Source organism: Durio zibethinus, chromosome 13 (assembly GCF_047325235.1).
Source record: "Durio zibethinus cultivar Kanyao isolate XHJ-2024 chromosome 13, ASM4732523v1, whole genome shotgun sequence".
In the NCBI taxonomy this organism is placed as follows: domain Eukaryota; kingdom Viridiplantae; phylum Streptophyta; class Magnoliopsida; order Malvales; family Malvaceae; genus Durio; species Durio zibethinus.
In genome coordinates, this window is record NC_143174.1 from 9750077 (window position 1) to 9766165 (window position 16089).

Here is a 16089-nt window from a genome sequence, read left to right on the forward strand (position 1 = left end):
GGTTACCTAAAAAACTTATTTTCTTAATAAGATTTTAAAATTAATTAAAATTGATTAAAAAGATAATTTTTGTTTGATTTGCAAATACAAATTTGGGTTCGAGAGTATGGTTATGAGTGAGAAAGGATTAGTTTCCCATAGTGCCTATTTTAAAAATGGTACCAACTAATCATATGTTATTTTTTAGTATTGACAAAAATGATCTTAATTTTAACATTTAAATAAATTCCTTAATTTTATTTTTTTTTGCAAAGTCTCTCTCTTTAAAGACCTTTTATTTAGGAATAAAATGAAATCTTCAGTTTCGAAACATTTCCTAAATTCTACAATATCTAGGCAAAATTTCAAAAAATATTTCTTTACTTGAGACTTTCATAATAATCCTTAAAATTTGGCATAATACTCCTTATAAAAAATAATTGTTAAGAATTCCTCAAATATCTAGGATCCCAAAAGTTATTTTTTCACTTAAGAATAGTAGCCTTTATTACCAAAAATTTCAAAATCACCATTTATTAATTTCTATATTTTTTGACAATAATAAAATGGGACGTAACATGAAGCATCATTTAATACAAATAAAAAGATGTAAATGACTAGTTCGATCCATCTCATAGATCCTTTAAATTTTTTTCACTATTATTTTTTAAAAACATTTAATGAGAAAATATATTTTATTTACATTTTGTTGAAAAAATTTATTTAATTCCCTAATATATAGGCAAAACTTAAGAAAATTAATTATTCACTTAAGAAATTCTCATAATTAATTTGGGTCAAAATGAAAATGATGTTTTTTAGAAAAAAAAATATTATCTAAATTTCCTTCAACATCTAGGTAGGGTTTTTAAATATTATTTTTTAGAAATATTATTCTATTTATATTTTTTTAAATTGGAATTTTGCTATTCTGCATTTATTAGTAATGCATGAGCATAAATTAAATGATGTATTTGATTATATTTCTTTTCTAAATAGATTTTACTTAGGATAAAAGTGACCTTTTGGTATTAAAACATTTGTTTAGTATTTATTTTTGTTTATTTATTTTTTAAACTCCCCAAGATCTAGGTAAAATTAAGAAAATTGATTTTTCACTTGAAAAATTCATATGAAAAGTTTTAAAGTTGAGATAATATTCTTTTACAAAAATGATTATTTGAATTCCCTCTAATATTTAGGTAGGGTTTCCAAAATAATTTTTTAAAAACTTAAAAATATTATCTCTTATTTCACTTTCTCTAAAATCATTTTTTAGGCTTTTTTTAAAAATATCTATTTATTTTTTATATTTATTTATTATTCATTTTCTGTATAAGAAACTTTTTCATTTAATAAAAACATTGCAAAACAAATAAGTTTACTTTCAAATACATTTAATAAAACATTAAAGCACAAATAAATGTTGAAGTAAATAATACATGTAATAGCATGTTGCTACCAAGGATAAGTGATAACTCTATGAAAAAGAGTTATTTCTAGTACTTAAATGAGTTATTTTTGTTTAGTTCTTAGCTAAATAAGAATCTTTTTACTCTTAATGTACTTAATTTTTTGTTTTGTAGGAAATCTTAAATGAAAGGTTGAATCTTGGTGAATCTTGATCTTTCTTGATCAATTCTTGATGAATCTTGATATATTGTAATGAATCTTCACTATATGAAATCTGACATATAGTGATGCTGAAAAAACCGTCAGTGAAACCCAAAAATCTGTTAGTATAGCACAACCTTATACCGACAGTCAAAATATGTATTTCAATAAATTTTTAATCATCAATATATCCCTTGTTGACATAGACCTATACTGATGGTTTTTAAGGTATCAGAATAGCTTGCAGAGATATACCTATAGTTCAAGACCGTCAGTAAATGTATATCTATTGGTGTAGCATATGTTGTGTGATTCACCGTTATTGACAATTAACACATGTCAGTATAGACTTGTATGTTTTAATTTTTCTTGCCTATACCAACAGTTAATGCCCATTAGTATAGACTTGCAAATTTTTTTTACCTATTATGACACTTAAAGTCCGTTAGTATAGATTTGTATGCTTTAATTTTCTCACCTAAACCGATGGCTAGTGCCCATTAGTATAGACTTATATGTTTTAACTTTTCTTACTTATATCGATAGTTAACGTCTGTCAGTATAGACTTGTAATTTTTCTTACCTATATTGACGCTTAGCATTTGTCAGTATAGACTTGTATTTTTTTTTAATTTTTTTTACTTATACTGACAGTTAGAGATTGTTAGTATCGAATTGTATGCTTTAATTTTCTTACCTATACCAACGGTTAGAGATTGTCAGTATAGACTTATATGTTTTAATTTTTTTTTATATTTTATTGATAATTAGTGACTGTTAGTATCGCTTATTCCAATAATCAAGTGCATCAATATAAATGTTAAAACGTTGGTAAATTTTTTAAAAAATTATATTTTCAATTATTAATTTAATTTATTTATAATCATAATATGATATGTTTTCATATAAACAAAAAAAAAAAAAAACATAATAAAGTAAAAGATATTTAATAACATTAAAGCTACAAGTAAATTATTTATAATCCACAAACTTACTATAAGTGAAAGACTAAAGTTATTGTACCAAGTTTGATAAAACAAACATCGATAAAATAAACATAAATAAAAAGTTACACCACATTATCCTAAAAAACACAATCATAAGTTTGCGCCATCAGACACCTAAACACCTTTTGCTCACCTTAAAACTTCAATAGAACTTTGAACAAGATAATCTTAAAAACTCTATAAATGAACAAACAATTGCAAAACCACCTTTATAAGAAAAAACGCACATGCACCTATTACAAACCCTTTCCAAAACCAAAATATTTTAATTCATACAAAATATCATAAGTCTTGAAAAAGTCAACAAGTGTAACCACATCATATAACTAACAAGGTCAATGAACATAGCTCACTAATAGTATTCAATATACTAATCAAGCATTACAAAACATAACAGTCTTATTTCAACAAAGTGTATAACATCCAAAACAAAACTAGATCCCCCTACAAACATAATGCTTAAAGTAAATAAACAACTTCCTAAAATAAATGATCCCATCATTGATTTCTACAAAGAAACATCTGCAGAGCATAAAAAAATTCAATTAGAATTCTTGTAAATTATCTTATATATACAAAAGGTAAGAAGGTAATCATCCATTCATATACTAATAGAAATAATTTTATAAACATCTTATTCATTCATATATATAGAAGGTAGTCATCCATTTATATACTAGCAAAAATAATTTTATAAACATCATATTCATTAGTGTAATGCATGAATGAACAAGAAATAACCTAATTTGCATGAGTGGTCTCCTCATTCTTTTAGTTTAATTCCAAATAATAACTTAATGAAACCAACCGAATATTATTTTAGTCAATAGAACTATCATTAAACAAATATTTTCACTATAACATTCAAGTCTACAACTGCAAAGCATGCTTACATCATAAGGTAACCTTTTCAAAGAAAAAAAAAAGGCAAGAAAGCCTTCTCAAGGAAAAAAGAGTAGGCTTTGAATTATAGTGTAATTTAATGATTAAGGCAAAGATGATGGGTAATGTTTCAAGAACACAATTACATGATTCAAAATCTAGATTCAAAATTGATTTTGGCATTCTATCTAAGAAACAAGTATCAAGCAAAGCATTTCCATATATATATATAATGTGATAATGAGTTTACCATTTTTATTTTAATTAGGTTGATGACTTAAATTTGAAGAACGATAGTTTTTGGAGCACTACTAGCACTAGGAACATAAAAATAATTTTTAAAAAATTTCAATAAGGTTCAAGATTCATGAGTAAGATGATAATTTACATATATATATAAACTAAAATAGATGTTATACGTACCTCTTTATTCACCATGTGAGTAACAGTATTCAAGACATCTATATTCTCATTAGGAAATTATCTTTTAAATACCAACAAAACAGTATTTAAAGTTTCTTTCAAGTCTTTAATTTTAACCTTCAACTCTTTTACCTTTTCTTTATACTGAACCAATTCAAAATATGAAAGACCATATTATTTAGATGAAATAGTTATTGTACCCATGCAATGAACACTCCATTTTTTCTCCGATGCTTTAACTTTTGAATAAACATCATTTTTCCATGGACTCTCTTCAAAATTCTGAGCATCAGTTTTGCTCAAACTTTTTTTTCATGAGTTCCTAAAATTGTAAACAAAAATTTTAGTATAAAGAAACTAAACATAAGTAAAAGCAAGTAATAACTAAATTAAATACCATAATTTCAGCTACTTTATCATTTACAATACTTCCATGTTTATGTGTGAGAAAGAATATACAGCTCAACACATGATGGTGGAATTCCATTAGCTTTTTGTTTTTTAAAAGGTACAATATTAATTATTGTAATGACAAAATCGCATATATAAAAAGTAAACTTCATATTCATTTAACTGAGTACAACAAGAAAAATTGATATATATACTAAGGTTTGAATGATCTTCGAAAATGATTTTGTTCCTGTGCAATGAGGCACATCTAATTTTGAGCAGTCTGTTTTGTTTGTCTCACTTTGTTCCTTTAAACAAATGAACAAGAAAAAATATATTATAATAACTTTATAATTATTATCATAGTGTTAAAACAAAACAAATAGTATATTTTGTAAACATTTTCCTTTGCTTTATCAATCAACCAATGTGCAGCAAGAAACATGAATTGACTTTTTTCAACTCAAGAATCATCAACCTTTGCAGCCATTTCCTCTAGTGTCTTATGTTCATCATAAAATTTATACTTCAATTCATTCTTTCATTGCCTCCACTTAGCACCCATGTTTCTTATTGCCCAAGTCTTAATGTTTTGAAATATTTCTTCATCAACGAGCTCATCAGAATTAGACTTGTGAAATTCAAACTTTAACTACAATTTGAAAGAAGTAATTGGAAGAAAAATGTCAATATATTATATGAATTGCTACTGTTAACTAGAAACTAAAAGATTATTGCCATGGCATTAGCTAGAAACTAAATCATTATTGTATTGATACCTCTAATGTTTTTCACATTTCTTCTTTCTTATCATTTGACATTTCATGCTAATTTGTATAATTAATTGGTGCAAAGCTAGGCATTCTCACCATGTTACCAATGAATCGAGTTAAAGAGCAAGATTCATCTTCGATAGGTATAGGATCATTATTAAGCTTAACAACAACATGCTTCCCTTCTTCCAAATCCTAAAAATCGACCATATGTGTAGGACCTTAAGCTTTTTTATGTTGAGCATTTCTTACATAGAAAAATTATATGTAAATAAAGCAATTAATTCATTAAAAAATGTAATTGTACAACATTATAACACATAAAGAATTGTACTAACAAAATGTAGTGTTTTTATGCTTGAATTATGTTTAACTTGTTCATCTTGATCTTCTTTATTTATAGATTGAGAAATTTGTTCTTGAGATTCTTGTAGAGGCTTATGTTGTGAAGCTCTTAGATCTACAGGCACATGTTGTTCTTTAAATTGAGCTTGCAATTGAGAACTAAAGGCACGATTTGCCATAGTGATATTCAATCGTCTACACTTTGGCATCTCAAGTCTAATAATACACAAAATATACTAAGCACAATATAAAAGAGAACTTGATAGTGGCAAATCATATAAAGCACTAAGTACAATTTAATAAATTACAAGATCACACAAAATTAAGTAATTCAAGTTAGTAACCAAAAAATAAAATAATAGTGAACTATGTCTTACATTGCAAAACCTTAACAACAATTTACATAGAATTAAAAAATATATTCCCCATTATATTTATCTATGGGATCTTCTTCTACATGCTCATTTTCCATCTCTAATGTGACCTTCATTCCTTCATCATCAACTTCACTTGTAACCCAATTTGAAGTACTATGTGTGTTATCAAATTCAACATGAATTTTTTCATTCTCTTGCTCTCTCTATATAAGGATGATTCATCACCCATATCATATACATCTCTAAGTTTTGCATGCTTGACAAGAACCCAACTATTATCTCTTTTATTCTTAACATAAAAAACTTTCTTAGCATGTGATGTCAAGATAAAAGGATCATGAACCAAATTAGTTCTATTATGAGTTAGATGTGAAAAATTCACAAGAGTGAAACTAAATTTATCCTTCTTGCAACCTCTATTTATATCAATCTAATCACATTTAAATAACATAACTTCATTTTACCAGTATAATTCAATTGAATGATGTCTTTTAAAACCCCATAATAGTTAACTTTCCCCTCAATAGGTTGTGCATCTCTTGTATTTGCATAACTCATCATTTTGGTTGTTACAACAACCCCACTATTTTGAGTTTTTAAGTATCTCTCATGTGCCTTGGTATAAAATCTAAAACCATTAATGATATAACCAATGCATTTCCTAACAGTATCAGTTAGATTATGAGCAAGCCATCTAAGTTGATTTATGATGTTTGCATCTTCTTGTTGATCCAAATTGGCAACTTATCCAATTTCATATTTGATTAAAATAGTAATCTAACTATAAAAACATTACTTAAATATTCCAAACCATGATGTGTGACTTACATGATCACAAAACCAATTATGAAAAGTTTCACTTTGCAACTTTTGTATCTCATATGGTGTAAGCCGAAGAGATTGATTACACCTTTTAATAAATTGCTCATGTTTTCTACATGAAAAAAAATTCTTAGAAAACTATACAATATACTACAAAAGAAAATTATCAAATATAATATGGATGTAGATAAGTGTTTTTACTTTATAAAAAGGAGCTACCTCATCAGAATTAAATAGTACATATCAATGTGTTTGAACCAAAGTTATAGCATCAAGTATAATTCATGAAACTCTTTTACGCTTGTCAACATTAAAACCTTTATATTTTAGTGTTCCCAATAGTCTTCCTATAGTAGAAAGAATTGATATTTCTTTCTCTACAAAGGGATTTTTGTCTTCATTTGGAATGGGTCGATTAAAAATAGTTTTCATCCCATCAAAGTATCTTGAACAAAAGGTTTCATTTCCTAAGTACCCTTCTGTAATTGAACCTTCAGGACAAGTTCTATTATGTGCAATGATTTAAAAGTAAAAAGAAATCTATGTAAAGGGAAGTTCAATAGAAAATATCATTAGAAAATATCCTAGTTGAAATTTAAGTATAAAAATCTATAACACTTTAGGATATACCTGTCAATAGGATACATCCACTGATAAATGACTGGACTGACAATTTTTGCTTCATTTGCCAAATGGATAACTAAATGTATCTTTATTATGAAAAAAGATGGAGAAAAAATCTTCTCCATTTCACATAAAATTGATACAGCCCGAGACTCAAGTAATTCAAGTTCATGTTCTTCGAGAACTTTAGAATAAAGTTCTTTAAAAAAGTTCATAAATCAATAAGAACCAAGCACACCTTATTAGGTAAAGACCATCGTATTGCTATAAGAAGAAACTCTTGCATTAAGAGATGACAATCATTACTTTTGATCCTATTAGCTTTCGTTGTTTAAATTACACACAATGTGAGATATTGAAGAGTATTCATTTGCAATTTTCATTTCCTTGAGAATCTTTTAAAAAGAAATTTTTTTTAATTAAGCTCATTTGATATGAAGCTTAAGGCAAGTATTGGGTGTTAGTACCAGGATGAGTCTTTGGATGAAGAGCACTCCTTATACCCATTTCTACAAGGTCAAGTCACATTTTGTAGTTATCTTTTGACTTCTTTTCTTGTCTAATCAATGTACCAAGAATGTTATCACAAACATTTTTTTCTATATGAATCACATTAAGATTGTGATGCAATAAAAGATGTTCCCAATAAGGTAATATGAACAAAATACTCTTTTTCTTCCATGGCCCATCTTTATTACCATTTCATTGTTCCAACTATCTCAACACTTCATTCCCAGATGGTGGTGAATGAGCACTTTTAAATTCTTGAGTCCCATAAATGAGTTTTTATCATTCCAAAACCTATGATTAGGTTGTAACCACCTATGATGGCACATGTAACAATACTATCTATAATGTTGTAACCGCTTAGATGCAGTATCAAATCTATAAGAAAGACATGCATACTCTCCCCTAATACTCCACCTAGATAAATTGGCATATGCAGGGAAGTCGTTAATGGTCTAAATTAATGTTACATACAATTAAAAATTTTGATTTTTTGAGGAATCAAAAGTCTGAACACAACTTTCCAATGTTCCTATAACTTTTCTACTAAAGGTTGTAGGTATATATCTATATTGTTTCTAAGACCTTTTGGACTAAGAATAAATAGGGAAAAAATAAAATTTGGCTGTTTCATGCACATCTATATAGGCAAGTTATAAGGTATCAATATAACGGGCTAAGTGCTATGTCACACTCATAGTGTTGAAAGGGTTAAAGCCATTAGAAGCAAATCCCAAGTGAATATTACAAAGGTTAAAGGAAAACTTAGGATATTAAGAATCTAATTCTTTTCAAGCTAAAGAATCTACAAGATGTCTTACACGTCCATCTTTAGTACATTCATTTTCATGCTAAGTCATCAATGGAGCAATTTTTGAAGAGATGAATAATATTTGTAGTCCTGGAATGAAAGGAAACCAAAACAAGATTTTAGCAGCTTTTTTTCTTTTTTTGACACTCTATCTTGGGGATCACTTTTTGTATTATTCAATCTTTTTTCCACCTAGAAGCACCATATTTTGAACATATTTCTTCATTTGCCTTATCCTTCCAAAACAACATGCAATCATTGGGATAAGCATGGATTTTTTCATATCCCAAACTTAATGCCAAAATTATCTTTTTCAATTCTTGATAAGACCTTGGCAATATATTATCTTCTGGTAAAACAAGTTTCAAAACCTCTAACAATGTATTGAAACATTTATTTATCTAACCATTAAACACTTAATGTGGAACAAATAGATTACAAAGGAAAACTTTGTGAAGTTTTTGCTATTTGGATATAGTTTCTCTTCTATATCTTTAAGTAAACCATAAAACTTGCCACTATCAATTCTATGACTATGGTATTACTTTCCACTAGTATCTCTAGCTTGTATGTTACCCACATCAACATTCATATCTCTTTCAGCCATCATATCATGTAATAAATCATGAATGTCAGGACCTAGCACTCTTTCTTTGTTATTAGTTCTTCCAATAGGTAAACATGCATCCAAAACCTCCTTGTGAAATACCCATCAAACATATCCTTTGAGAAAACCATCACATATTATGCGATCAAATGCATATCTCCTACAAACTCTAAATGTGTTGACACATTTAACATAAGGACACCAAAATTTTTTATCTTCAGATGATATTGCAAAGGGAAAGTTTAAAAAACTAGTAACTCCTTTTATGTATTCTTCACTGGCTCTTAACGTGAGATTTATCCATGCCTTATCTATAGAATGTAAGATGATTTACCCTAGTAATAAAATTATATTTAATTACTTGAAATGTATCATCCCATAAAAAAACTCAAAAATTTAAGTAAACTTGACAATAGCAATGAAAGTTATCTAAAAAGGTCAACTTAATTATTAGTAAGTAATTTCTTTATACATACAACCAATCAAAGTTATCTAAATATCAAAGTTATTTGTTTTATAAGTCCGCCTTTATGTCATAATAAAAAAGACAACCATAAAAGCAAAGAGATTTCAAAGAAAAACAATAATAATAATAACAATACATAATAAAGTAAAAAACTAGGATGAAAGGAAAGTACAGCACTATGTATCAAAATGACAAAAAATAGTTATTGTAATAATAATAATAAATATTCACAATTGAATGTATCATCTCTTACAAAAAAGATTCCAAAGAAAAGCAAATGTTGAACTCAAAATACTATGTCAATGTAGACCTAAAAACTAATTTCATAATAATCAATAACAAATTTAAAAACAAATAGCATTTAAAACTTAAAGGATCGATCATATTATGTCATTAATTTAAAAACTTAAATTAAAATAATAGCATTTAATTTAAGCACTAAATAAAATTTGACTATGTAAGCATAATGTACATTTTCATTAAGAATAATATTTCAGACGTTCCTTTATGATTAAACTTATGTATTTTTAGGAGAAGCACAACCAAGATTAGTTTCAATTGAATAAGTAAGAGAGAGACAGAGGATAGAACAAAAGTAGCTCAAAACAAAAACAAGAAAGCTACTGATGTGAAATAGGGTTACTAATGTAGGGTTATGTGGGTTTGGGTTTTAGAGAAATAGGGAATATTGAAAATAACTCACAATTGCAGAAGGATAAAATTTGGGCAGATTGTAAAAACTGTGTAGAAATGAAGGATTTTTACAAGGAAAACAAAGTTTTAAAGCATGAAATTCTAAACAAGGATTTTAGCTGCAAAGTTAAAAAGATCAAAGGTGAGAGAAAGTGAGATGAAATAAGCTTCAGGCGAGGTAAAGACTAAAAGGCAAGGTAAGGACAGTGAGAACAAAATTTTCATTACCTTTGTTTTAATAAGTTCATTTTTTTTAAAACGGTTTTCATACTCAAGACGTGGGAGTATAAGGTAAAGACAATGGATTATTGAAGGCATTTTTGGCCAGAAAATGCCTTGAATAATCTTTAAAAAATCTTGACATCTAGTTATTCAAGGCATTTGTGGTAAAAAACGGCCTGAATAATCCCCTTCAATTTTTATGAGGGGATTACTGAAGGTGTTTTTGGCCAAAAACACTTTGAATATTTTCTAACAATTTTTATATGAAATTATTGAAGGCATTTTTTGCTAAAAATGCCTTTAATAATCTTTTATTTTTTATGAGAAGATTATTGAAGGTGTTTTAGCCCAGAAAACGCTTTTAATAATCTCTTATAAAAAATTGAATGGAGTTATTGAAGGTATTTTAGGCCAAAAAGGCCTTCAATAATCCCTATTTAAATTTTTATGTGAGGATTATTAAAGACGTTTTTGGTCAAAAACACTTTCAGTAATCTCTTCCCATATTATTTTTAGAATTATTCAAGGCATTTTTGGCAAAAAATATCTTGAATAATCTCTTTCAGTTTTATAAGGTAATTATTCGAGGCATTTTTACCTTAAAAACACCTTGAATAATTCCTTAGAAAAAATTGAATGGGGTTATTGAAGGCGTTTCTAGCCAAAAATGCCTTGAATAATCTCATTAAATTTTTATGAGTGGATTATTGAAAGCATTTTTGGCCAAAAACACCTTAAATAATTCCCTCCCATTTTTTTTTTAAGTTATTCAAGATGTTTTTGTGAGAAAACACCTTGAATAATTCTTTAGAAAAAATTGAATGCAGTTAGTCAATGCGTTTATGGCAAAAAACGCCTTGAATAATTCCCTTCAATTTTTATGAGGGGATTATTGAAGATGTTTTTTGCTAGAAAACACTTTTAATAATTTCTTACAAAATATTAAATGGGGTTATTGAAGGCGTTTTTTGGCTAAAAACACTTTGAGTAATTTGTGGATTATTCAAGGTATTTCTTGCCAAAAATGCCTTCAATAATCTTAGATTTTTTTTTTTGGATTATTCAAGGTATTTTTGCTCATAAACACATTGAATATTTCCTTACAAAAAATTGAAGGCATTTTCTTTTGGTTAAACGCCTTGTAATCATTTTTAAAATTCATTCCCCTTTCTTGAACTTTGGAATTCCAAACTATTAATACAGTAAACGATAAATATTATTTTATAAAAAAAATTACAAATAACATAGAAAAATATTTATATGAATATAAATATTGTACTATAGATTATTTATAATTTGACTTTCGATCTAGAATGATTTTAAAATTTTATAAAACCATATTAAAACTGAAATATTAATTGAAACCAAATTAATATAATATTTAAATTTAAAATTTTTTTAGTCTTATATTTAATTTTAAATTTATTAATTAATATACTACTTACAAATTCTATTTAAAACTTTTATCATTTAAAATTAATTAAGTTACAAATTTTATTTATTAATAATTATAGTTTTTATTAAATTATAGTTTTTGAAAATTTTTATTAGAGGGAAATATTATGAATTAATATTTTTTTAAAAAAATTAGGAATAAATATTTTTTTGAGCTTATGTTGACGGGTATTTCATGTTTTCGTGTCAATATAAACTATGGCACGTAATTTTTATATAATACACGACACAAATGCAATAGTTTATGCGACACAGTGACAAGAATTGCCAGATCTAGTTCTTGGTATGTTTTTGATGATTCTTGAAATTCTTGAAATTTATGAAATTCTTGGAAATCTTGAAGTGGAAAGTGTGCAAGATCTATTTTGCTCAACTTAGAAGAGTTAGAATTGTTCAATTTTGGTGAAAAATTGATAACTTTATAAAATAGAGTTATTTTTAGTGCTTTATTTCATGAATTTTGCTTAGTTCTTAGTAAAATAATTTAATTTCCCTCCCTAATTTGCTTAATTTTCTCATGTGTAGGAAAATTCATGAAAAAATGGAAAAAGATGACTTTTGAAACAAATTGGATGGCTAGGCCTAGCAATGCCGAACCGATGCCAAATAGAAGAAAACCGTAATACATCTCCTACTTAAAATGGAATTCATGTAAAACTTAAGATGGTATAATCCAAGGCTGCATGAGCAAAGCTGGAATTGAATTCCTGTTTCTAATGGAAGTTGGCGGGAAAGAAAAAAAAAAAAAGTTGCATGAATTCACGTTTGCATGGAGTTGTCTTGAATTTAAATTGCAATAGTTTTAATAGGAGGTGGCGTGATAAGGATTCAAGAAGATTGCATGAAGATATTTTGTGGCGGCATGAAATGAAATCAAGTTGAGTTGAAAGTCCTAGTCATAAGTTGGCATGATGAGGAAAGGGCAAGAATACTTGAGATGTTAGTGTTGCATGGAATTCACTTCAAATTAAAGTTAGTCCTTATGCAAGTATATTTCGGTTTCAATTAGATTTTTGAAGAGAAAATTTTTCTCTTGGTCGAGGTTATTAAAAAGAAATCGGCTTCTGCATAATTTGAAGAAAATCAAACCACTTGAAGAATCTCTCAGCTGTAAATAACCAAGAACTCCAATTGAGAAAAGTATAAACTTGGGGTGACAGACCAGCCCTCAGACTTGGGATTTCTTTCATTATTCTTTAGGTCTCTTTCAATTGTTTAGTTTTTCAATTTTTCCTTAAGTTTTTTGATAAACACAGTTTGCAATTTAATTTTCAGTTCATGTTTCTAGTAATTTAAATTCAGTTTGTTAAGTTTAATTTTTTTTGTTTAAGCTCTTACTAAGTGGTTTAAGTTTCCCTTAAATTTTCAGTTTTATGTTTTATTCTTTTAGTTCATGGTATTCGGTTTACATAATTTAATTTCCCAGATTTTAGTTCTTTAGGTAATTTCGGTTTGGCTAAATTTTCCAGCACTAAAATTAAATTAACACAATCAGTATTACGTTCTTTAGTTTAGGTTTAGGCGGTCTTTGAAATTTCAGTTTGCATGTTTATTTTCTTCCAGTTTTGGCATTAATAAATTCCTGCAATCTAGTTCTTTAATTTTTCCAGATTTTAGATTTCTGTTTAGAGTTCAATGTCCTGCATTAAAACAGTTTTGGATTCTGCATTTCAGTTTTCTGACTAGTCCGTTTATTGCATTCGAGTTTAGGATTAAAGTTCTGTTTTGCATCTTTAAAAAACTGTTCTGCACGTAGTTTAATTGCATGATTCTACATTAGATTAGTTTACTGCATTGATAAATTAAAATTTGCATTATTTTCTAAATTCTGTTTTTAATTTCTACATTAATTAGTTTAGGCAGTTTTTAGGCAATTATGTTTACTGTTTCTATTTACAGTTTCAATGTTCACTTCTGTTCTAGGTGTTTAAATAGCTACTGCATTACTGCTTTCAATACTGTATATAGGATTAGGTTTAATTTGCTGTTTCTGCATTTTAAAATTTTCCTGCACTTAGTTTTTAGGCAATTATGTTTACTGTTTCTATTTACAGTTTCAAAGCTACTGCAATAAGTAATTAAATAATTCTGCTTTAGCTTAATTCACTGCTTTGTTAATTTGGCTACTGCATAATTTGATTATGCATTGTTTATTTACTTTGCAGTTTTGACAGTTTTGATTTTGTTTTTGCCCTCTGTTTATTTTGCTGCAAGTTGCTTTAGAACTGTTGTAGGTTTACTACACTATAATGAATTTGCTGCATTAGGTTTTATGGACTGTTTTAGTTTACTGCATTAATTTAGTAGACCGTTTTGGCATTTAAATAATTTATTGCATTAGTGTTAAGTTGTTATTTTAATTTACAGCTTTGGAAATTGTTTTTTGCATTGTTAAATTTGATTAGTAGTTTAATCTAGTTAATTTTTAGTTTTGCATAATTAGGTTAGTTAATTGCATAACTTTCTATTAGTTTGAATATAATTAGGGTGTTATAATTTTGATATTTGATTATCCTCTATTTACAATCCTTTTGGGAACAATCTTTTCTATGCTACTTGTACTATCTGTATGCTTGCAAATTTTTAATAAAAAATTCAAAAATTCATGAAAGAAAGAAGCAAGGCATGTTTGGTCATGACAATGGTAGATTTGTAATTTCAAGTTGAATTCAAGTTTATGGTAACTTATGTAGGTACACATGCATGTAATTACTAGTGGATGACATAGTGGCAAGTCTTTTTTTATTGGCCAAGAGAGTTGACTTAGAGGCTTATGTGGCAAGATATCTTGTCAATTTTGTCCATATTGGAAAAGATCAAACAACCCTTGGTATTCCTATTTTGAATTGGAATTCCTATTCCTACTAGAATTTTCACTTATTCCTAGTTAGAGTAGGAATTGCATGAATGTATAAAGGGTAAATGAAGATAGGGCAACATAATAGATTCTTAATGAGGATTTCAAGAGTCCTAATTGAAGGAAAATTCTCCAATAGTGCTCCAAGAAGCTCAATTGCACCATGCAAGCAGAAGTTCAAGATCATGCAATTTGAAAAGTTTCTAGAAAGTATGTAGGATCTTAAAACCTAACCAACCTTCTTGCTTCCAAGATTTCAAAATTTTTTTTGATCCACTCTTTTAGAAGTTGGTAAACATCAAGAAAAGAAAAAGGTAGTAGCTACTTACAATTTAAAAGCCAAGATTCGGTTTAAAAAAGGTCTTTTAAAGAGTTCCACTTTCATTCAAACAAGATTCATTTCAAGAAGGACTTTTTCATTCAAGAAGTTGATTCTTTTCAAATCAAGAGGTCTACTACTTTAGAAGTTCAAGTTGGTGAACCTACTCTGAAATTCTTTATCTATAAATAGCTAGCTTAGGGCTTAAGAAAGAGCATGGTCATGGTGACAGACCAATCTTTCTAGTTATTCATCTTTTTGCTTTCTTTTAAGTTTTTATATTCTTTAAACCTTTCTTTAGTTCACTTTCAGTTTATGCAAGTTTATTTTAAGTTTCCAAATCATTCAGGTTTTATTTCTAAGCTTCTCAATTCAATTTCTTATTCTTGGGATAGTTTCAATTGCTTTCTGGTTTATTATTCTTTGTTCAAGCTTTTCAATTTTGTTTTTGGTTCTTGTTTGATTTCGATTCTGATCTTGTTTAGTTTTTTTAATCCATGTGATTTTACCTTCTGGTTCTTGTTAATTTCACAATTGCATGCTTAGATTCATCATATTAGTTTTGGTTTATACACCTTAGTTTGGTATTGATTTAGTTTACTACATTTTTTATCTTATTGCATATGCTTAGGGTTAATTTAATTCAGTAGCTATTCGATTGGTTTAATTTGCATGTTTTAGGGATTGATTAGGGTTGGATAAATCTAATTTGTGTTGATTGCATGTTGTTAGGATTAATAAGTAGTTCAATTAATTTGATTAAAGCAAGTAAGTTTAATTTAGTAATCTTGCATGTTAATTAATTGAATAGGATGCTAGGCTTAAAGTTTAAAGTTTTATCTATATCAATTGCATGTTTTCAGATTTAACTCAATTTACTTTGAATCAGTGACTTGTGTTTCATTCAATTTCTACT